This window comes from Camelus dromedarius, chromosome 6 (genome assembly GCF_036321535.1).
Source record: "Camelus dromedarius isolate mCamDro1 chromosome 6, mCamDro1.pat, whole genome shotgun sequence".
NCBI classification, from domain to species: Eukaryota; Metazoa; Chordata; class Mammalia; order Artiodactyla; family Camelidae; genus Camelus; species Camelus dromedarius.
The window spans coordinates 79,034,202-79,057,960 of NC_087441.1; positions in this window are offsets into that span (position 1 = coordinate 79,034,202).

Here is a 23,759-nt window from a genome sequence, read left to right on the forward strand (position 1 = left end):
TTTCATTTGCAAACTCCATTCCATACATATATATGGGGAGGTAAGAGCTCCAAATCGGTTTTACAGTGAAAACTGCAGGAACTTCAAACCGGCACTAGGAAACAGACTGAGAAACCAGAGTAAAAGTTTCTCCTGCAACCCGTTCCCTTTGTGCTAGATGAACGAACGTCTCTCCACATGCTCAGTTCTGAGAGACATGTGTGTGTGAAAGCCGTCCTTCACATAGCTTGTTGGGAACACAAAGTTTCTTTTCACTTGCAAACTCCACTCCATACATATATTTGGGGTGGTACGAGCTCCAACTCGGTTTTACAGTGAATACTGCAGGAAATTCAAACCGGCACTAGGAAACAGACTGAGAAAACAGAGTAAAAGTTTCTCCTGCAACCCGTTCCCTTTGTGCTAGATGAACTAACGTCTCTCCACATGCTCAGTTCAGAGAGATAATTGTGTGTGAAAGCCGTCCTTCACCTATCTAGGTGGGAACACAAAATTTCTTTTCAGTTGCCTACTCCATTCCATACATATATATGGGGAGGTACGAGCTCCAACACGGTTTTACAGTGAAAACTGCAGGAACTTAAAACAGGCACTAGGAAACAGACTGAGAAACCAGAGTAAAAGTTTCTCCTGCAACCCGTTCCTTTTGTGCTAGATGAAAGAACGTCTCTCCACATGCTCAGTTCTGAGAGATAAGTGTGTGTGAAAGCCGTACTTCACCTAGTTTGTTGGGAACACAAAGTTTCTTTTCACTTGCAAACTCCACTCCATACATATATATGGGGAGGTACTAGCTCTAACTCGGTTTTACAGTGAAAACTGCAGGAACTTCAAACCGGCACTAGGAAACAGACTGAGAAACCAGAGAAAAAGTTTCCCCTGCAACCCGTTCCCTTTGTGCTAGATGAACGAACGTCTCTCCACATGCTTAGTTCTGAGTGATAAGTTTGTTTGAAAGCCGTCCTTCACCTAGCTTGTTGGGAACACAAAGTTTCTTTTCATTTGCAAGCTCCATTCCATACATACATATGGGGAGGTACTAGCTCCAACTCGGTTTTACAGTGAAAACTGCAGAAACTTCAAACCTGCACTAGGAAACAGACTGAGAAACCTGAGTAAAAGTTTCTCCTGCAACCGGTTCCCTTTTTGCTAGATGAACGAACGTCTCTCAACAGGCTCAGTTCTGAGAGATAAGTGTGTGTGAAAGCCGTACTTCACCTATCTGGGTGGGAACACAAAGTTTCTTTTCAGTTGCAAACTCCATTCCATACATATATATGGGGAGGTACGAGCTCCAACTCGGTTTTATAGTGAAAACTGCAGGAACTTCAAACCGGCACTAGGAAAAAGACTGAGAAACCAGAGTAAAAATTTCTCCTGCAACCCGTTCCCTTTGTGCTAGATGAACGAACGTCTTTCCACATGCTCAGTTCTGAGGGAAAAGTGTGTGTGAAAGCCGTCCTTCACCTAGCTTGTTGGGAAAACAAAGTATCTTTTCAGTGGCAAACTCCAGTCCATACATATATATGGGGAGGTACTAGCTCCAACTCTGTTTTACAGTGAAAACTGCAGGAACTTAAAACCGGCACTAGGAAACAGACTGAGAAACCAGAGTAAAAGTTTCTCCTGCAACCCGTTCCTTTTTTGTTAGATGAAAGAACGTCTCTCCACATGCTCAGTTCTGAGAGATAAGTGTGTGTGAAAGCCGTACTTCACCTAGCTTGTTGGGAACACAAAGTTTCTTTTCACTTGCAAACTCCACTCCATACATATATATGGGGAGGTACTAGCTCCAACTCGGTTTTACAGTGAAAACTGCAGGAACTTCAAACCGGCACTAGGAAACAGACTGAGAAACCAGAGAAAAAGTTTCCCCTGCAAGCCATTCCCTTTGTGCTAGATGAACGAACGTCTCTCCACAGGCTCAGTTCTGAGTGATAAGTGTGTTTGAAAGCCGTCCTTCACCTAGCTTGTTGGGAACACAAAGTTTCTTTTCAGTTGCAAGCTCCATTCCATACATACATATGGGGAGGTACGAGCTCCAACTCGGTTTTACAGTGAAAACTGCAGAAACTTCAAACCTGCACTAGGAAACAGACTGAGAAACCTGAGTAAAAGTTTCTCCTGCAACCCGTTCCCTTTGTGCTAGATGAACGAACGTCTCTCCACAGGCTCAGTTCTGAGAGATAAGTGTGTGTGAAAGCCGTCTTTCACCTTGCTTGTTGGGAACACAAAGTTTCTTTTCATTTGCAAACTCCATTCCATACATATATATGGGGAGGTACGAGCTCCAAATCGGTTTTACAGTGAAAACTGCAGGAACTTCAAACCGGCACTAGGAAACAAACTGAGAAACCAGAGTAAAAGTTTCTCCTGCAACCCGTTCCTTTTGTGCTAGATGAAAGAACGTCTCTCCACATGCTCAGTTCTGAGAGATAAGTGTGTGTGAAAGCCGTCCTTCACCTATCTTGATGGGAACACAAAGTTTCTTTTCACTTGCAAACTCCACTCCATACATATATATGGGGAGGTACTAGCTCTAACTCGGTTTTACAGTGAAAACTGCAGGAACTTCAAACCGGCACTAGGAAACAGACTGAGAAACCAGAGAAAAAGTTTCCCCTGCAACCCGTTCCCTTTGTGCTAGATGAACGAACGTCTCTCCACATGCTTAGTTCTGTGTGATAAGTGTGTTTGAAAGCCGTCCTTCACCTAGCTTGTTGGGAACACAAAGTTTCTTTTCAGTTGCAAGCTCCATTCCATACATACATATGGGGAGGTACGAGCTCCAACTCGGTTTTACAGTGAAAACTGCAGAAACTTCAAACCTGCACTAGGAAACAGACTGAGAAACCAGAGTAAAAGTTTCTCCTGCAACCGGTTCCCTTTTTGCTAGATGAACGAACGTCTCTCCACAGGCTCAGTTCTGAGAGATAAGTGTGTGTGAAAGCCGTCCTTCACCTATCTGGGTGGGAACACAAAGTTTCTTTTCAGTTGCAAACTCCATTCCATACATATATATGGGGAGGTACGAGCTCCAACTCGGTTTTATAGTGAAAACTGCAGGAACTTCAAACCGGCACTAGGAAAAATACTGAGAAACCAGAGTAAAAGTTTCTCCTGCAACCCGTTCCCTTTGTGCTAGATGAACGAACGTCTTTCCACATGCTCAGTTCTGAGGGAAAAGTGTGTGTGAAAGCCGTCCTTCACCTAGCTTGTTGGGAAAACAAAGTATCTTTTCAGTGGCAAACTCCAGTCCATACATATATATGGGGAGGTACTAGCTCCAACACTGTTTTACAGTGAAAACTGCAGGAACTTAAAACCGGCACTAGGAAACAGACTGAGAAACCAGAGTAAAAGTTTCTCCTGCAACCCGTTCCTTTTGTGCTAGATGAAAGAACGTCTCTCCACATGCTCAGTTCTGAGAGATAAGTGTGTGTGAAAGCCGTACTTCACCTAGCTTGTTGGGAACACAAAGTTTCTTTTCACTTGCAAACTCCACTCCATACATATATATGGGGAGGTACTAGCTCCAACTCGGTTTTACAGTGAAAACTGCAGGAACTTCAAACCGGCACTAGGAAACAGACTGAGAAACCAGAGAAAAAGTTTCCCCTGCAACCCATTCCCTTTGTGCTAGATGAACGAACGTCTCTCCACATGCTCAGTTCTGAGTGATAAGTGTGTTTGAAAGCCGTCCTTCACCTAGCTTGTTGGGAACACAAAGTTTCTTTTCAGTTGCAAGCTCCATTCCATACATATATATGGGGAGGTACGAGCTCCAACTCGGTTTTACAGTGAAAACTGCAGAAACTTCAAACCTGCACTAGGAAACAGACTGAGAAACCTGAGTAAAAGTTTCTCCTGCAACCCGTTCCCTTTGTGCTAGATGAACGAACGTCTCTCCACAGGCTCAGTTCTGAGAGATAAGTGTGTGTGAAAGCCGTCTTTCACCTTGCTTGTTGGGAACACAAAGTTTCTTTTCATTTGCAAACTCCATTCCATACATATATATGGGGAGGTACGAGCTCCAAATCGGTTTTACAGTGAAAACTGCAGGAACTTCAAACCGGCACTAGGAAACAGACTGAGAAACCAGAGTAAAAGTTTCTCCTGCAACCCGTTCCCTTTGAGCTAGATGAACGAACGTCTCTCCACATGCTCAGTTCTGAGAGACATGTGTGTGTGAAAGCCGTCCTTCACATAGCTTGTTGGGAACACAAAGTTTCTTTTCACTTGCAAACTCCACTCCATACATATATTTGGGGTGGTACGAGCTCCAACTCGGTTTTACAGTGAATACTGCAGGAACTTCAAACCGGCACTAGGAAACAGACTGATAAAACAGAGTAAAAGTTTCTCCTGCAACCCGTTCCCTTTGTGCTAGATGAACTAACGTCTCTCCACATGCTCAGTTCAGAGAGATAATTGTGTGTGAAACCCGTCCTTCACATATCTGGGTGGGAACACAAAGTTTCTTTTCAGTTGCCTACTCCATTCCATACATATATATGGGGAGGTACGAGCTCCAACTCGGTTTTACAGTGAAAACTGCAGGAACTTCAAACCGGCACTAGGAAACAGACTGAGAAACCAGAGTAAAAGTTTCTCCGGCAACCAGTTCCCTTTGTGCTAGATGAACGAACGTCTTTCCACATGCTCAGTTCTGAGGGAAAATTGTGTGTGAAAGCCGTCTTTCACCTAGCTTGTTGGGAACACAAAGTATCTTTTCAGTGGCAAACTCCAGTCCATACATATATATGGGGAGGTACTAGCTCCAACTCTGTTTTACAGTGAAAAATGCAGGAACTTCAAACCGGCACTAGGAAACAGACTGAGAAACCAGAGTAAAGTTTCTCCTGCAAACCGTTCCCTTTGTGCTAGATGAAAGAACGTCTCTCCACATGCTCAGTTCTGAGAGATAAGTGTTTGTGAAAGCCGTACTTCACCTAGCTTGTTGGGAACACAAAGTTTCTTTTCAGTTGCAAATTTCACTCCATACATATTTATCGGGAGGTACTAGCTCCTACTCCTTTTTACAGTGAAAACTGCAGGAACATCAAACCGGCACTAGGAAACAGACTGAGAAACCAGAGTAAAAGTTTCTCCTGCAACCCGTTCCCTTTGTGCTAGATGAACGAAAGTCTCTCCACATGCTCAGTTCTGAGAGATAAGTGTGTGTGAAAGCCGTCCTTCACCTATCTTGTTGGGAACACAAAGTTTCTTTTCAGTTGCAAACCCCAATCCTTACATATATATAGGGAGGTACAAGCTCCAACTCGGTTTTACAGTGAAAACTGCAGGAAATTGAAACCGGCACTAGGAAACAGTCTGAGATACCAGAGTAAATGTTTCCCCTGCAACCCGTTCCCTTTGTGCTAGATGAACGAACGTCTCTCCACATGCTCAGTTCTGAGAGATATGTGTGTGTGAAAGCCGTCCTTCACATAGCTTGTTGGGAACACAAAGTTTCTTTTCACTTGCAAACTCCACTCCATACATATATTTGGGGTGGTACGAGCTCCAACTCGGTTTTACAGTGAATACTGCAGGAACTTCAAACCGGCACTAGGAAACAGACTGAGAAAACAGAGTAAAAGTTTCTCCTGCAACCCGTTCCCTTTGTGCTAGATGAACTAACGTCTCTCCACATGCTCAGTTCAGAGAGATAATTGTGTGTGAAAGCCGTCCTTCAACTATCTGGGTGGGAACACAAAGTTTCTTTTCAATTGCCTACTCCATTCCATACATATATATGGGGAGGTACGTGCTCCAACTCGGTTTTACAGTGAAAACTGCAGGAACTTCAAACCGGCACTAGGAAACAGACTGAGAAACCAGAGTAAAAGTTTCTCCTGCAACCCGTTCCCTTTGTGCTAGATGAACGAAAGTCTTTCCACATGCTCAGTTCTGACGGAAAAGTGTGTGTGAAAGCCGTCCTTCACCTAGCTTGTTGGGAACACAAAGTATCTTTTCAGTGGCAAACTCCAGTCCATACATATATATGGGGAGGTACTAGCTCCAACTCTGTTTTACAGTGAAAACTGCAGGAACTTAAAACCGGCAGTAGGAAACAGACTGAGAAACCAGAGTAAAAGTTTCTCCTGCAACCCGTTCCCTTTGTGCTAGATGAAAGAACGTCTCTCCACATGCTCAGTTCTGAGAGATAAGTGTGTGTGAAAGCCGTACTTCACCTAGCTTGTTGGGAACACAAAGTTTCTTTTCACTTGCAAACTCCACTCCATACATATATATGGGGAGGTACTAGCTCTAACTCGGTTTTACAGTGAAAACTGCAGGAACTTCAAACCGGCACTAGGAAACAGACTGAGAAACCAGAGAAAAAGTTTCCCCTGCAACCCGTTTCCTTTGTGCTAGATGAACGAACGTCTCTCCACATGCTCAGTTCTGAGTGATAAGTGTGTTTGAAAGCCGTCCTTCACCTAGCTTGTTGGGAACACAAAGTTTCTTTTCAGTTGCAAGCTCCATTCCATACATACATATGGGGTGGTACGAGCTCCAACTCGCTTTTACAGTGAAAACTGCAGAAACTTCAAACCTGCACTAGGAAACAGACTGAGAAACCTGAGTAAAAGTTTCTCCTGCAACCGGTTCCCTTTTTGCTAGATGAACGAACGTCTCTCCACAGGCTCAGTTCTGAGAGATAAGTGTGTGTGAAAGCCGTCCTTCACCTTGCTTGTTGGGAACACAAAGTTTCTTTTCATTTGCAAACTCCATTCCATACATATATATGGGGAGGTACAAGCTCCAAATCGGTTTTACAGTGAAAACTGCAGGAACTTCAAACCGGCACTAGGAAACAGACTGAGAAACCAGAGCAATAGTTTCTCCTGCAACCCGTTCCCTCTGTGCTAGATGAACGAACGTCTCTCCACATTCTCAGTTCTGAGAGACATGTGTGTGTGAAAGCCGTCCTTCACATAGCTTGTTGGGAACACAAAGTTTCTTTTCACTTGCAAACTCCACTCCATACATATATTTGGGGTGGTACGAGCTCCAACTCGGTTTTACAGTGAATACTGCAGGAACTTCAAACCGGCACTAGGAAACAGACTGAGAAACCAGAGTAAAAGTTTCTCCTGCAACCCGTTCCCTTTGTGCTAGATGAACTAACGTCTCTCCACATGCTCAGTTCAGAGAGATAATTGTGTGTGAAAGCCGTCCTTCACCTATCTGGATGGGAACAAAAAGTTTCTTTTCAGTTGCCTACTCCATTCCATACATATATATGGGGAGGTACGAGCTCCAACTCGGTTTTACAGTGAAAACTGCAGGAACTTCAAACCGGCACTAGGAAACAGACTGAGAAACCAGAGTAAAAGTTTCTCCTGCAACACGTTCCCTTTGTGCTAGATGAACGAAAGTCTCTCCACATGCTCAGTTCTGAGGGAAAAGTGTGTGTGAAAGCCGTCCTTCACCTAGCTTGTTGGGAAAACAAAGTATCTTTTCAGTTGCAAACTCCAGTCCATACATATATATGGGGAGGTACTAGCTCCACCTCAGTTTTACAGTGAAAAATGCAGGAACTTCAAACCGGCACTAGGAAACAGAATGAGAAACCAGAGTAAAGTTTCTCCTGCAAACCGTTCCCTTTGTGCTAGATGAAAGAACGTCTCTCCACATGCTCAGTTCTGAGAGATAAGTGTTTGTGAAAGCCGTACTTCACCTATCTTGTTGGGAACACAGAGTTTCTTTTCAGTTGCAAATTCCACTCCATACATATTTATCGGGAGGTACTAGCTCCTACTCCTTTTTACAGTGAAAACTGCAGGAACATCAAACCGGCACTAGGAAACAGACTGAGAAACCAGAGTAAAAGTTTCTCCTGCAACCCGTTCCCTTTGTGCTAGATGAACGAAAGTCTCTCCACATGCTCAGTTCTGAGAGATAAGTGTGTGTGAAAGCCGTCCTTCACCTATCTTGTTGGGAACACAAAGTTTCTTTTCAGTTGCAAACCCCAATCCTTACATATATATAGGGAGGTACAAGCTCCAACTCGGTTTTACAGTGAAAACTGCAGGAAATTGAAACCGGCACTAGGAAACAGTCTGAGATACCAGAGTAAATGTTTCCCCTGCAACCAGTTCCCTTTGTGCTAGATGAACGAACGTCTCTCCACATGCTCAGTTCTGAGAGATATGTGTGTGTGAAAGCCGTCCTTCACATAGCTTGTTGGGAACACAAAGTTTCTTTTCACTTGCAAACTCCACTCCATACATATATTTGGGGTGGTACGAGCTCCAACTCGGTTTTACAGTGAATACTGCAGGAACTTCAAACCGGCACTAGGAAACAGACTGAGAAACCAGAGTAAAAGTTTCTCCTGCAACCCGTTCCCTTTGTGCTAGATGAACTAACGTCTCTCCACATGCTCAGTTCAGAGAGATAATTGTGTGTGAAAGCCGTCCTTCACCTATCTGGATGGGAACAAAAAGTTTCTTTTCAGTTGCCTACTCCATTCCATACATATATATGGGGAGGTACGAGCTCCAACTCGGTTTTACAGTGAAAACTGCAGGAACTTCAAACCGGCACTAGGAAACAGACTGAGAAACCAGAGTAAAAGTTTCTCCTGCAACACGTTCCCTTTGTGCTAGATGAACGAAAGTCTCTCCACATGCTCAGTTCTGAGGGAAAAGTGTGTGTGAAAGCCGTCCTTCACCTAGCTTGTTGGGAAAACAAAGTATCTTTTCAGTTGCAAACTCCAGTCCATACATATATATGGGGAGGTACTAGCTCCACCTCAGTTTTACAGTGAAAAATGCAGGAACTTCAAACCGGCACTAGGAAACAGAATGAGAAACCAGAGTAAAGTTTCTCCTGCAAACCGTTCCCTTTGTGCTAGATGAAAGAACGTCTCTCCACATGCTCAGTTCTGAGAGATAAGTGTTTGTGAAAGCCGTACTTCACCTATCTTGTTGGGAACACAGAGTTTCTTTTCAGTTGCAAATTCCACTCCATACATATTTATCGGGAGGTACTAGCTCCTACTCATTTTTACAGTGAAAACTGCAGGAACATCAAACCGGCACTAGGAAACAGACTGAGAAACCAGAGTAAAAGTTTCTCCTGCAACCCGTTCCCTTTGTGCTAGATGAACGAAAGTCTCTCCACATGCTCAGTTCTGAGAGATAAGTGTGTGTGAAAGCCGTCCTTCAACTATCTTGTTGGGAACACAAAGTTTCTTTTCAGTTGCAAACCCCAATCCTACATATATATAGGGAGGTACAAGCTCCAACTCGGTTTTACACTGAAAACTGCAGGAAATTGAAACCGGCACTAGGAAACAGTCTGAGATACCAGAGTAAATGTTTCCCCTGCAACCAGTTCCCTTTGTGCTAGATGAACGAACGTCTCTCCACATGCTCAGTTCTGAGAGATATGTGTGTGTGAAAGCCGTCCTTCACATAGCTTGTTGGGAACACAAAGTTTCTTTTCACTTGCAAACTCCACTCCATACATATATTTGGGGTGGTACGAGCTCCAACTCGGTTTTACAGTGAATACTGCAGGAACTTCAAACCGGCACTAGGAAACAGACTGAGAAAACAGAGTAAAAGTTTCTCCTGCAACCCGTTCCCTTTGTGCTAGATGAACTAACGTCTCTCCACATGCTCAGTTCAGAGAGATAATTGTGTGTGAAAGCCGTCCTTCACCTACCTGGGTGGGAACACAAAGTTTCTTTTCAGTTGCCTACTCCATTCCATACATATATATGGGGAGGTACGTGCTCCAACTCGGTTTTACAGTGAAAACTGCAGGAACTTCAAACCGGCACTAGGAAACAGACTGAGAAACCAGAGTAAAAGTTTCTCCTGCAACCCGTTCCCTTTGTGCTAGATGAACGAACGTCTTTCCACATGCTCAGTTCTGACGGAAAAGTGTGTGTGAAAGCCGTCCTTCACCTAGCTTGTTGGGAACACAAAGTATCTTTTCAGTGGCAAACTCCAGTCCATACATATATAAGGGGAGGTACTAGCTCCAACTCTGTTTTACAGTGAAAACTGCAGGAACTTCCAACCGGCACTAGGAAACAGTCTGAGAAACCAGAGAAAAAGTTTCCCCTGCAACCCGTTCCCTTTGTGCTAGATGAACTAACGTCTCTCCACATGCTCAGTTCAGAGAGATAATTGTGTGTGAAAGCCGACCTTCACCTATCTAGGTGGGAACACAAAGTTTCTTTTCAGTTGCCTACTCCATTCCATACATATATATGGGGAGGTACGAGCTCTAACTCGGTTTTACAGTGAAAACTGCAGGAACTTCAAACCGGCACTAGGAAACAGACTGAGAAACCAGAGAAAAAGTTTCCCCTGCAACCCGTTCCCTTTGTGCTAGATGAACGAACGTCTCTCCACATGCTTAGTTCTGAGTGATAAGTTTGTTTGAAAGCCGTCCTTCACCTAGCTTGTTGGGAACACAAAGTTTCTTTTCAGTTGCAAGCTCCATTCCATACATACATATGGGGAGGTACTAGCTCCAACTCGGTTTTACAGTGAAAACTGCAGAAACTTCAAACCTGCACTAGGAAACAGACTGAGAAACATGAGTAAAAGTTTCTCCTGCAACCGGTTAACTTTTTGCTAGATGAACGAACGTCTCTCCACAGGCTAAGTTCTGAGAGATAAGTGTGTGTGAAAGCCGTCCTTCACCTATCTGGGTGGGAACACAAAGTTTCTTTTCAGTTGCAAACTCCATTCCATACATATATATGGGGAGGTACGAGCTCCAACTCGGTTTTATAGTGAAAACTGCAGGAAATTCAAACCGGCACTAGGAAAAAGACTGAGAAACCAGAGTAAAAATTTCTCCTGCAACCCGTTCCCTTTGTGCTAGATGAACGAACGTCTTTCCACATGCTCAGTTCTGAGGGAAAAGTGTGTGTGAAAGCCGTCCTTCACCTAGCTTGTTGGGAAAACAAAGTATCTTTTCAGTGGCAAACTCCAGTCCATACATATATATGGGGAGGTACTAGCTCCAACTCTGTTTTACAGTGAAAACTGCAGGAACTTAAAACCGGCACTAGGAAACAGACTGAGAAACCAGAGTAAAAGTTTCTCCTGCAACCCGTTCCTTTTTTGCTAGATGAAAGAACGTCTCTCCACATGCTCAGTTCTGAGAGATAAGTGTGTGTGAAAGCCGTACTTCACCTAGCTTGTTGGGAACACAAAGTTTCTTTTCACTTGCAAACTCCACTCCATACATATATATGGGGAGGTACTAGCTCCAACTCGGTTTTACAGTGAAAACTGCAGGAACTTCAAACCGGCACTAGGAAACAGACTGAGAAACCAGAGAAAAAGTTTCCCCTGCAACCCATTCCCTTTGTGCTAGATGAACGAACGTCTCTCCACATGCTCAGTTCTGAGTGATAAGTGTGTTTGAAAGCCGTCCTTCACCTAGCTTGTTGGGAACACAAAGTTTCTTTTCAGTTGCAAACTCCACTCCATACATATATATGGGGAGGTACTAGCTCTAACTCGGTTTTACAGTGAAAACTGCAGGAACTTCAAACCGGCACTAGGAAACAGACTGAGAAACCAGAGAAAAAGTTTCCCCTGCAACCCGTTCCCTTTGTGCTAGATGAACGAACGTCTCTCCACATGCTTAGTTCTGAGTGATAAGTGTGTTTGAAAGCCGTCCTTCACCTAGCTTGTTGGGAACACAAAGTTTCTTTTCAGTTGCAAGCTCCATTCCATACATACATATGGGGAGGTACGAGCTCCAACTCGGTTTTACAGTGAAAACTGCAGAAACTTCAAACCTGCACTAGGAAACAGACTGAGAAACCAGAGTAAAAGTTTCTCCTGCAACCGGTTCCCTTTTTGCTAGATGAACGAACGTCTCTCCACAGGCTCAGTTCTGAGAGATAAGTGTGTGTGAAAGCCGTCCTTCACCTATCTGGGTGGGAACACAAAGTTTCTTTTCAGTTGCAAACTCCATTCCATACATATATATGGGGAGGTACGAGCTCCAACTCGGTTTTATAGTGAAAACTGCAGGAACTTCAAACCGGCACTAGGAAAAATACTGAGAAACCAGAGTAAAAGTTTCTCCTGCAACCCGTTCCCTTTGTGCTAGATGAACGAACGTCTTTCCACATGCTCAGTTCTGAGGGAAAAGTGTGTGTGAAAGCCGTCCTTCACCTAGCTTGTTGGGAAAACAAAGTATCTTTTCAGTGGCAAACTCCAGTCCATACATATATATGGGGAGGTACTAGCTCCAACACTGTTTTACAGTGAAAACTGCAGGAACTTAAAACCGGCACTAGGAAACAGACTGAGAAACCAGAGTAAAAGTTTCTCCTGCAACCCGTTCCTTTTGTGCTAGATGAAAGAACGTCTCTCCACATGCTCAGTTCTGAGAGATAAGTGTGTGTGAAAGCCGTACTTCACCTAGCTTGTTGGGAACACAAAGTTTCTTTTCACTTGCAAACTCCACTCCATACATATATATGGGGAGGTACTAGCTCCAACTCGGTTTTACAGTGAAAACTGCAGGAACTTCAAACCGGCACTAGGAAACAGACTGAGAAACCAGAGAAAAAGTTTCCCCTGCAACCCATTCCCTTTGTGCTAGATGAACGAACGTCTCTCCACATGCTCAGTTCTGAGTGATAAGTGTGTTTGAAAGCCGTCCTTCACCTAGCTTGTTGGGAACACAAAGTTTCTTTTCAGTTGCAAGCTCCATTCCATACATATATATGGGGAGGTACGAGCTCCAACTCGGTTTTACAGTGAAAACTGCAGAAACTTCAAACCTGCACTAGGAAACAGACTGAGAAACCTGAGTAAAAGTTTCTCCTGCAACCCGTTCCCTTTGTGCTAGATGAACGAACGTCTCTCCACAGGCTCAGTTCTGAGAGATAAGTGTGTGTGAAAGCCGTCTTTCACCTTGCTTGTTGGGAACACAAAGTTTCTTTTCATTTGCAAACTCCATTCCATACATATATATGGGGAGGTACGAGCTCCAAATCGGTTTTACAGTGAAAACTGCAGGAACTTCAAACCGGCACTAGGAAACAGACTGAGAAACCAGAGTAAAAGTTTCTCCTGCAACCCGTTCCCTTTGAGCTAGATGAACGAACGTCTCTCCACATGCTCAGTTCTGAGAGACATGTGTGTGTGAAAGCCGTCCTTCACATAGCTTGTTGGGAACACAAAGTTTCTTTTCACTTGCAAACTCCACTCCATACATATATTTGGGGTGGTACGAGCTCCAACTCGGTTTTACAGTGAATACTGCAGGAACTTCAAACCGGCACTAGGAAACAGACTGATAAAACAGAGTAAAAGTTTCTCCTGCAACCCGTTCCCTTTGTGCTAGATGAACTAACGTCTCTCCACATGCTCAGTTCAGAGAGATAATTGTGTGTGAAACCCGTCCTTCACATATCTGGGTGGGAACACAAAGTTTCTTTTCAGTTGCCTACTCCATTCCATACATATATATGGGGAGGTACGAGCTCCAACTCGGTTTTACAGTGAAAACTGCAGGAACTTCAAACCGGCACTAGGAAACAGACTGAGAAACCAGAGTAAAAGTTTCTCCGGCAACCAGTTCCCTTTGTGCTAGATGAACGAACGTCTTTCCACATGCTCAGTTCTGAGGGAAAATTGTGTGTGAAAGCCGTCTTTCACCTAGCTTGTTGGGAACACAAAGTATCTTTTCAGTGGCAAACTCCAGTCCATACATATATATGGGGAGGTACTAGCTCCAACTCTGTTTTACAGTGAAAAATGCAGGAACTTCAAACCGGCACTAGGAAACAGACTGAGAAACCAGAGTAAAGTTTCTCCTGCAAACCGTTCCCTTTGTGCTAGATGAAAGAACGTCTCTCCACATGCTCAGTTCTGAGAGATAAGTGTTTGTGAAAGCCGTACTTCACCTAGCTTGTTGGGAACACAAAGTTTCTTTTCAGTTGCAAATTTCACTCCATACATATTTATCGGGAGGTACTAGCTCCTACTCCTTTTTACAGTGAAAACTGCAGGAACATCAAACCGGCACTAGGAAACAGACTGAGAAACCAGAGTAAAAGTTTCTCCTGCAACCCGTTCCCTTTGTGCTAGATGAACGAAAGTCTCTCCACATGCTCAGTTCTGAGAGATAAGTGTGTGTGAAAGCCGTCCTTCACCTATCTTGTTGGGAACACAAAGTTTCTTTTCAGTTGCTAACCCCAATCCTTACATATATATAGGGAGGTACAAGCTCCAACTCGGTTTTACAGTGAAAACTGCAGGAAATTGAAACCGGCACTAGGAAACAGTCTGAGATACCAGAGTAAATGTTTCCCCTGCAACCCGTTCCCTTTGTGCTAGATGAACGAACGTCTCTCCACATGCTCAGTTCTGAGAGATATGTGTGTGTGAAAGCCGTCCTTCACATAGCTTGTTGGGAACACAAAGTTTCTTTTCACTTGCAAACTCCACTCCATACATATATTTGGGGTGGTACGAGCTCCAACTCGGTTTTACAGTGAATACTGCAGGAACTTCAAACCGGCACTAGGAAACAGACTGAGAAAACAGAGTAAAAGTTTCTCCTGCAACCCGTTCCCTTTGTGCTAGATGAACTAACGTCTCTCCACATGCTCAGTTCAGAGAGATAATTGTGTGTGAAAGCCGTCCTTCAACTATCTGGGTGGGAACACAAAGTTTCTTTTCAGTTGCCTACTCCATTCCATACATATATATGGGGAGGTACGTGCTCCAACTCGGTTTTACAGTGAAAACTGCAGGAACTTCAAACCGGCACTAGGAAACAGACTGAGAAACCAGAGTAAAAGTTTCTCCTGCAACCCGTTCCCTTTGTGCTAGATGAACGAAAGTCTTTCCACATGCTCAGTTCTGACGGAAAAGTGTGTGTGAAAGCCGTCCTTCACCTAGCTTGTTGGGAACACAAAGTATCTTTTCAGTGGCAAACTCCAGTCCATACATATATATGGGGAGGTACTAGCTCCAACTCTGTTTTACAGTGAAAACTGCAGGAACTTAAAACCGGCAGTAGGAAACAGACTGAGAAACCAGAGTAAAAGTTTCTCCTGCAACCCGTTCCCTTTGTGCTAGATGAAAGAACGTCTCTCCACATGCTCAGTTCTGAGAGATAAGTGTGTGTGAAAGCCGTACTTCACCTAGCTTGTTGGGAACACAAAGTTTCTTTTCACTTGCAAACTCCACTCCATACATATATATGGGGAGGTACTAGCTCTAACTCGGTTTTACAGTGAAAACTGCAGGAACTTCAAACCGGCACTAGGAAACAGACTGAGAAACCAGAGAAAAAGTTTCCCCTGCAACCCGTTTCCTTTGTGCTAGATGAACGAACGTCTCTCCACATGCTCAGTTCTGAGTGATAAGTGTGTTTGAAAGAGGTCCTTCACCTAGCTTGTTGGGAACACAAAGTTTCTTTTCAGTTGCAAGCTCCATTCCATACATACATATGGGGTGGTACGAGCTCCAACTCGCTTTTACAGTGAAAACTGCAGAAACTTCAAACCTGCACTAGGAAACAGACTGAGAAACCTGAGTAAAAGTTTCTCCTGCAACCGGTTCCCTTTTTGCTAGATGAACGAACGTCTCTCCACAGGCTCAGTTCTGAGAGATAAGTGTGTGTGAAAGCCGTCCTTCACCTTGCTTGTTGGGAACACAAAGTTTCTTTTCATTTGCAAACTCCATTCCATACATATATATGGGGAGGTACAAGCTCCAAATCGGTTTTACAGTGAAAACTGCAGGAACTTCAAACCGGCACTAGGAAACAGACTGAGAAACCAGAGCAATAGTTTCTCCTGCAACCCGTTCCCTCTGTGCTAGATGAACGAACGTCTCTCCACATTCTCAGTTCTGAGAGACATGTGTGTGTGAAAGCCGTCCTTCACATAGCTTGTTGGGAACACAAAGTTTCTTTTCACTTGCAAACTCCACTCCATACATATATTTGGGGTGGTACGAGCTCCAACTCGGTTTTACAGTGAATACTGCAGGAACTTCAAACCGGCACTAGGAAACAGACTGAGAAACCAGAGTAAAAGTTTCTCCTGCAACCCGTTCCCTTTGTGCTAGATGAACTAACGTCTCTCCACATGCTCAGTTCAGAGAGATAATTGTGTGTGAAAGCCGTCCTTCACCTATCTGGATGGGAACAAAAAGTTTCTTTTCAGTTGCCTACTCCATTCCATACATATATATGGGGAGGTACGAGCTCCAACTCGGTTTTACAGTGAAAACTGCAGGAACTTCAAACCGGCACTAGGAAACAGACTGAGAAACCAGAGTAAAAGTTTCTCCTGCAACACGTTCCCTTTGTGCTAGATGAACGAAAGTCTCTCCACATGCTCAGTTCTGAGGGAAAAGTGTGTGTGAAAGCCGTCCTTCACCTAGCTTGTTGGGAAAACAAAGTATCTTTTCAGTTGCAAACTCCAGTCCATACATATATATGGGGAGGTACTAGCTCCACCTCAGTTTTACAGTGAAAAATGCAGGAACTTCAAACCGGCACTAGGAAACAGAATGAGAAACCAGAGTAAAGTTTCTCCTGCAAACCGTTCCCTTTGTGCTAGATGAAAGAACGTCTCTCCACATGCTCAGTTCTGAGAGATAAGTGTTTGTGAAAGCCGTACTTCACCTATCTTGTTGGGAACACAGAGTTTCTTTTCAGTTGCAAATTCCACTCCATACATATTTATCGGGAGGTACTAGCTCCTACTCCTTTTTACAGTGAAAACTGCAGGAACATCAAACCGGCACTAGGAAACAGACTGAGAAACCAGAGTAAAAGTTTCTCCTGCAACCCGTTCCCTTTGTGCTAGATGAACGAAAGTCTCTCCACATGCTCAGTTCTGAGAGATAAGTGTGTGTGAAAGCCGTCCTTCACCTATCTTGTTGGGAACACAAAGTTTCTTTTCAGTTGCAAACCCCAATCCTTACATATATATAGGGAGGTACAAGCTCCAACTCGGTTTTACAGTGAAAACTGCAGGAAATTGAAACCGGCACTAGGAAACAGTCTGAGATACCAGAGTAAATGTTTCCCCTGCAACCAGTTCCCTTTGTGCTAGATGAACGAACGTCTCTCCACATGCTCAGTTCTGAGAGATATGTGTGTGTGAAAGCCGTCCTTCACATAGCTTGTTGGGAACACAAAGTTTCTTTTCACTTGCAAACTCCACTCCATACATATATTTGGGGTGGTACGAGCTCCAACTCGGTTTTACAGTGAATACTGCAGGAACTTCAAACCGGCACTAGGAAACAGACTGAGAAACCAGAGTAAAAGTTTCTCCTGCAACCCGTTCCCTTTGTGCTAGATGAACTAACGTCTCTCCACATGCTCAGTTCAGAGAGATAATTGTGTGTGAAAGCCGTCCTTCACCTATCTGGATGGGAACAAAAAGTTTCTTTTCAGTTGCCTACTCCATTCCATACATATATATGGGGAGGTACGAGCTCCAACTCGGTTTTACAGTGAAAACTGCAGGAACTTCAAACCGGCACTAGGAAACAGACTGAGAAACCAGAGTAAAAGTTTCTCCTGCAACACGTTCCCTTTGTGCTAGATGAACGAAAGTCTCTCCACATGCTCAGTTCTGAGGGAAAAGTGTGTGTGAAAGCCGTCCTTCACCTAGCTTGTTGGGAAAACAAAGTATCTTTTCAGTTGCAAACTCCAGTCCATACATATATATGGGGAGGTACTAGCTCCACCTCAGTTTTACAGTGAAAAATGCAGGAACTTCAAACCGGCACTAGGAAACAGAATGAGAAACCAGAGTAAAGTTTCTCCTGCAAACCGTTCCCTTTGTGCTAGATGAAAGAACGTCTCTCCACATGCTCAGTTCTGAGAGATAAGTGTTTGTGAAAGCCGTACTTCACCTATCTTGTTGGGAACACAGAGTTTCTTTTCAGTTGCAAATTCCACTCCATACATATTTATCGGGAGGTACTAGCTCCTACTCATTTTTACAGTGAAAACTGCAGGAACATCAAACCGGCACTAGGAAACAGACTGAGAAACCAGAGTAAAAGTTTCTCCTGCAACCCGTTCCCTTTGTGCTAGATGAACGAAAGTCTCTCCACATGCTCAGTTCTGAGAGATAAGTGTGTGTGAAAGCCGTCCTTCACCTATCTTGTTGGGAACACAAAGTTTCTTTTCAGATGCAAACCCCAATCCTACATATATATAGGGAGGTACAAGCTCCAACTCGGTTTTACACTGAAAACTGCAGGAAATTGAAACCGGCACTAGGAAACAGTCTGAGATACCAGAGTAAATGTTTCCCCTGCAACCAGTTCCCTTTGTGCTAGATGAACGAACGTCTCTCCACATGCTCAGTTCTGAGTGATAAGTGTGTTTGAAAGCCGTCCTTCACCTAGCTTGTTGGGAACACAAAGTTTCTTTTCAGTTGCAAGCTCCATTCCATACATACATATGGGGAGGTACGAGCTCCAACTCGGTTTTACAGTGAAAACTGCAGAAACTTCAAACCTGCACTAGGAAACAGACTGAGAAACCTGAGTAAAAGTTTCTCCTGCAACCCGTTCCCTTTGTGCTAGATGAACGAACGTCTCTCCACAGGCTCAGTTCTGAGAGATAAGTGTGTGTGAAAGCCGTCTTTCATCTTGCTTGTTGGGAACACAAAGTTTCTTTTCATTTGCAAACTCCATTCCATACATATATATGGGGAGGTACGAGCTCCAAATCGGTTTTACAGTGAAAACTGCAGGAACTTCAAACCGGCACTAGGAAACAAACTGAGAAACCAGAGTAAAAGTTTCTCCTGCAACCCGTTCCTTTTGTGCTAGATGAAAGAACGTCTCTCCACATGCTCAGTTCTGAGAGATAAGTGTGTGTGAAAGCCGTCCTTCACATATCTTGATGGGAACACAAAGTTTCTTTTCACTTGCAAACTCCACTCCATACATATATATGGGGAGGTACTAGCTCTAACTCGGTTTTACAGTGAAAACTGCATTAACTTCAAACCGGCACTAGGAAACAGACTGAGAAACCAGAGAAAAAGTTTCCCCTGCAACCCGTTCCCTTTGTGCTAGATGAACGAACGTCTCTCCACATGCTTAGTTCTGAGTGATAAGTGTGTTTGAAAGCCGTCCTTCACCTAGCTTGTTGGGAACACAAAGTTTCTTTTCAGTTGCAAGCTCCATTCCATACATACATATGGGGAGGTACGAACTCCAACTCGGTTTTACAGTGAAAACTGCAGAAACTTCAAACCTGCACTAGGAAACAGACTGAGAAACCTGAGTAAAAGTTTCTCCTGCAACCGGTTCCCTTTTTGCTAGATGAACGAACGTCTCTCCACAGGCTCAGTTCTGAGAGATAAGTGTGTGTGAAAGCCGTCCTTCACCTTGCTTGTTGGGAACACAAAGTTTCTTTTCATTTGCAAACTCCATTCCATACATATATATGGGGAGGTACGAGCTCCAAATCGGTTTTACAGTGAAAACTGCAGGAACTTCAAACCGGCACTAGGAAACAGACTGAGAAACCAGAGCAATAGTTTCTCCTGCAACCCGTTCCCTCTGTGCTAGATGAACGAACGTCTCTCCACATTCTCAGTTCTGAGAGACATGTGTGTGTGAAAGCCGTCCTTCACATAGCTTGTTGGGAACACAAAGTTTCTTTTCACTTGCAAACTCCACTCCATACATATATTTGGGGTGGTACGAGCTCCAACTCGGTTTTACAGTGAATACTGCAGGAACTTCAAACCGGCACTAGGAAACAGACTGAGAAACCAGAGTAAAAGTTTCTCCTGCAACCCGTTCCCTTTGTGCTAGATGAACTAACGTCTCTCCACATGCTCAGTTCAGAGAGATAATTGTGTGTGAAAGCCGTCCTTCACCTATCTGGGTGGGAACAAAAAGTTTCTTTTCAGTTGCCTACTCCATTCCATACATATTTATGGGGAGGTACGAGCTCCAACTCGGTTTTACAGTGAAAACTGCAGGAACTTCAAACCGACACTAGGAAACAGACTGAGAAACCAGAGTAAAAGTTTCTCCTGCAACACGTTCCCTTTGTGCTAGATGAACGAAAGTCTCTCCACATGCTCAGTTCTGAGGGAAAAGTGTGTGTGAAAGCCGTCCTTCACCTAGCTTGTTGGGAAAACAAAGTATCTTTTCAGTTGCAAACTCCATTCCATACATATATATGGGGAGGTACTAGCTCCACTTCAGTTTTACAGTGAAAAATGCAGGAACTTCAAACCGGCACTAGGAAACAGAATGAGAAACCAGAGTAAAGTTTCTCCTGCAAACCGTTCCCTTTGTGCTAGATGATAGAACGTCTCTCCACATGCTCAGTTCTGAGAGATAAGTGTTTGTGAAAGCCGTACTTCACCTATCTTGTTGGGAACACAGAGTTTCTTTTCAGTTGCAAATTCCACTCCATACATATTTATCGGGAGGTACTAGCTCCTACTCCTTTTTACAGTGAAAACTGCAGGAACATCAAACCGGCACTAGGAAACAGAGTGAGAAACCAGAGTAAAAGTTTCTCCTGCAACCCGTTCCCTTTGTGCTAGATGAACGAACGTATCTCCACATGCTCAGTTCTGAGAGATAAGTGTGTGTGAAAGCCGTCCTTCACCTATCTTGTTGGGAACACAAAGTTTCTTTTCAGTTGCAAACCCCAATCCTTACATATATATAGGGAGGTACAAGCTCCAACTCGGTTTTACAGTGAAAACTGCAGGAAATTGAAACCGGCACTAGGAAACAGTCTGACATACCAGAGTAAATGTTTCCCCTGCAACCAGTTCCCTTTGTGCTAGATGAACGAACGTCTCTCCACATGCTCAGTTCTGAGAGATATGTGTGTGTGAAAGCCGTCCTTCACATAGCTTGTTGGGAACACAAAGTTTCTTTTCACTTGCAAACTCCACTCCATACATATATTTGGGGTGGTACGAGCTCCAACTCGGTTTTACAGTGAATACTGCAGGAACTTCAAACCGGCACTAGGAAACAGACTGAGAAAACAGAGTAAAAGTTTCTCCTGCAACCCGTTCCCTTTGTGCTAGATGAACTAACGTCTCTCCACATGCTCAGTTCAGAGAGATAATTGTGTGTGAAAGCCGTCCTTCACCTACCTGGGTGGGAACACAAAGTTTCTTTTCAGTTGCCTACTCCATTCCATACATATATATGGGGAGGTACGTGCTCCAACTCGGTTTTACAGTGAAAACTGCAGGAACTTCAAACCGGCACTAGGAAACAGACTGAGAAACCAGAGTAAAAGTTTCTCCTGCAACCCGTTCCCTTTGTGCTAGATGAACGAACGTCTTTCCACATGCTCAGTTCTGACGGAAAAGTGTGTGTGAAAGCCGTCCTTCACCTAGCTTGTTGGGAACACAAAGTATCTTTTCAGTGGCAAACTCCAGTCCATACATATATATGGGGAGGTACTAGCTCCAACTCTGTTTTACAGTGAAAACTGCAGGAACTTCCAACCGGCACTAGGAAACAGTCTGAGAAACCAGAGAAAAAGTTTCCCCTGCAACCCGTTCCCTTTGTGCTAGATGAACTAACGTCTCTCCACATGCTCAGTTCAGAGAGATAATTGTGTGTGAAAGCCGTCCTTCACCTATCTAGGTGGGAACACAAAGTTTCTTTTCAGTTGCCTACTCCATTCCATACATACATATGGGGAGGTACGAGCTCCAACTCGGTTTTACAGTGAAAACTGCAGAAACTTCAAACCTGCACTAGGAAACAGACTGAGAAACCTGAGTAAAAGTTTCCCCTGCAACCCGTTCCCTTTGTGCTAGATGAACTAACGTCTCTCCACATGCTCAGTTCAGAGAGATAATTGTGTGTGAAAGCCGTCCTTCACCTATCTGGGTGGGAAGAAAAAGTTTCTTTTCAGTTGCCTACTCCATTCCATACATATTTATGGGGAGGTACGAGCTCCAACTCGGTTTTACAGTGAAAACTGCAGGAACTTCAAACCGGCACTAGGAAACAGACTGAGAAACCAGAGTAAAAGTTTCTCCTGCAACACGTTCCCTTTGTGCTAGATGAACGAAAGTCTCTCCACATGCTCAGTTCTGAGGGAAAAGTGTGTGTGAAAGCCGTCCTTCACCTAGCTTGTTGGGAAAACAAAGTATCTTTTCAGTTGCAAACTCCAGTCCATACATATATATGGGGAGGTACTAGCTCCACTTCAGTTTTACAGTGAAAAATGCAGGAACTTCAAACCGGCACTAGGAAACAGAATGAGAAACCAGAGTAAAGTTTCTCCTGCAAACCGTTCCCTTTGTGCTAGATGAAAGAACGTCTCTCCACATGCTCAGTTCTGAGAGATAAGTGTTTGTGAAAGCCGTACTTCACCTATCTTGTTGGGAACACAGAGTTTCTTTTCAGTTGCAAATTCCACTCCATACATATTTATCGGGAGGTACTAGCTCCTACTCCTTTTTACAGTGAAAACTGCAGGAACATCAAACCGGCACTAGGAAACAGACTGAGAATCCAGAGTAAAAGTTTCTCCTGCAACCCGTTCCCTTTGTGCTAGATGAACGAACGTCTCTCCACATGCTCAGTTCTGAGAGATAAGTGTGTGTGAAAGCCGTCCTTCACCTATCTTGTTGGGAACACAAAGTTTCTTTTCAGTTGCAAACCCCAATCCTTACATATATATAGGGAGGTACAAGCTCCAACTCGGTTTTACAGTGAAAACTGCAGGAAATTGAAACCGGCACTAGGAAACAGTCTGAGATACCAGAGTAAATGTTTCCCCTGCAACCAGTTCCCTTTGTGCTAGATGAACGAACGTCTCTCCACATGCTCAGTTCTGAGAGATATGTGTGTGTGAAAGCCGTCCTTCACATAGCTTGTTGGGAACACAAAGTTTCTTTTCACTTGCAAACTCCACTCCATACATATATTTGGGGTGGTACGAGCTCCAACTCGGTTTTACAGTGAATACTGCAGGAACTTCAAACCGGCACTAGGAAACAGACTGAGAAAACAGAGTAAAAGTTTCTCCTGCAACCCGTTCCCTTTGTGCTAGATGAACTAACGTCTCTCCACATGCTCAGTTCAGAGAGATAATTGTGTGTGAAAGCCGTCCTTCACCTACCTGGGTGGGAACACAAAGTTTCTTTTCAGTTGCCTACTCCATTCCATACATATATATGGGGAGGTACGTGCTCCAACTCGGTTTTACAGTGAAAACTGCAGGAACTTCAAACCGGCACTAGGAAACAGACTGAGAAACCAGAGTAAAAGTTTCTCCTGCAACCCGTTCCCTTTGTGCTAGATGAACGAACGTCTTTCCACATGCTCAGTTCTGACGGAAAAGTGTGTGTGAAAGCCGTCCTTCACCTAGCTTGTTGGGAACACAAAGTATCTTTTCAGTGGCAAACTCCAGTCCATACATATATATGGGGAGGTACTAGCTCCAACTCTGTTTTACAGTGAAAACTGCAGGAACTTCCAACCGGCACTAGGAAACAGTCTGAGAAACCAGAGAAAAAGTTTCCCCTGCAACCCGTTCCCTTTGTGCTAGATGAACTAACGTCTCTCCACATGCTCAGTTCAGAGAGATAATTGTGTGTGAAAGCCGTCCTTCACCTATCTAGGTGGGAACACAAAGTTTCTTTTCAGTTGCCTACTCCATTCCATACATATATATGGGGAGGTACGAGCTCCAACTCTGTTTTACAGTGAAAACTGCAGGAACTTAAAACAGGCACTAGGAAACAGACTGAGAAA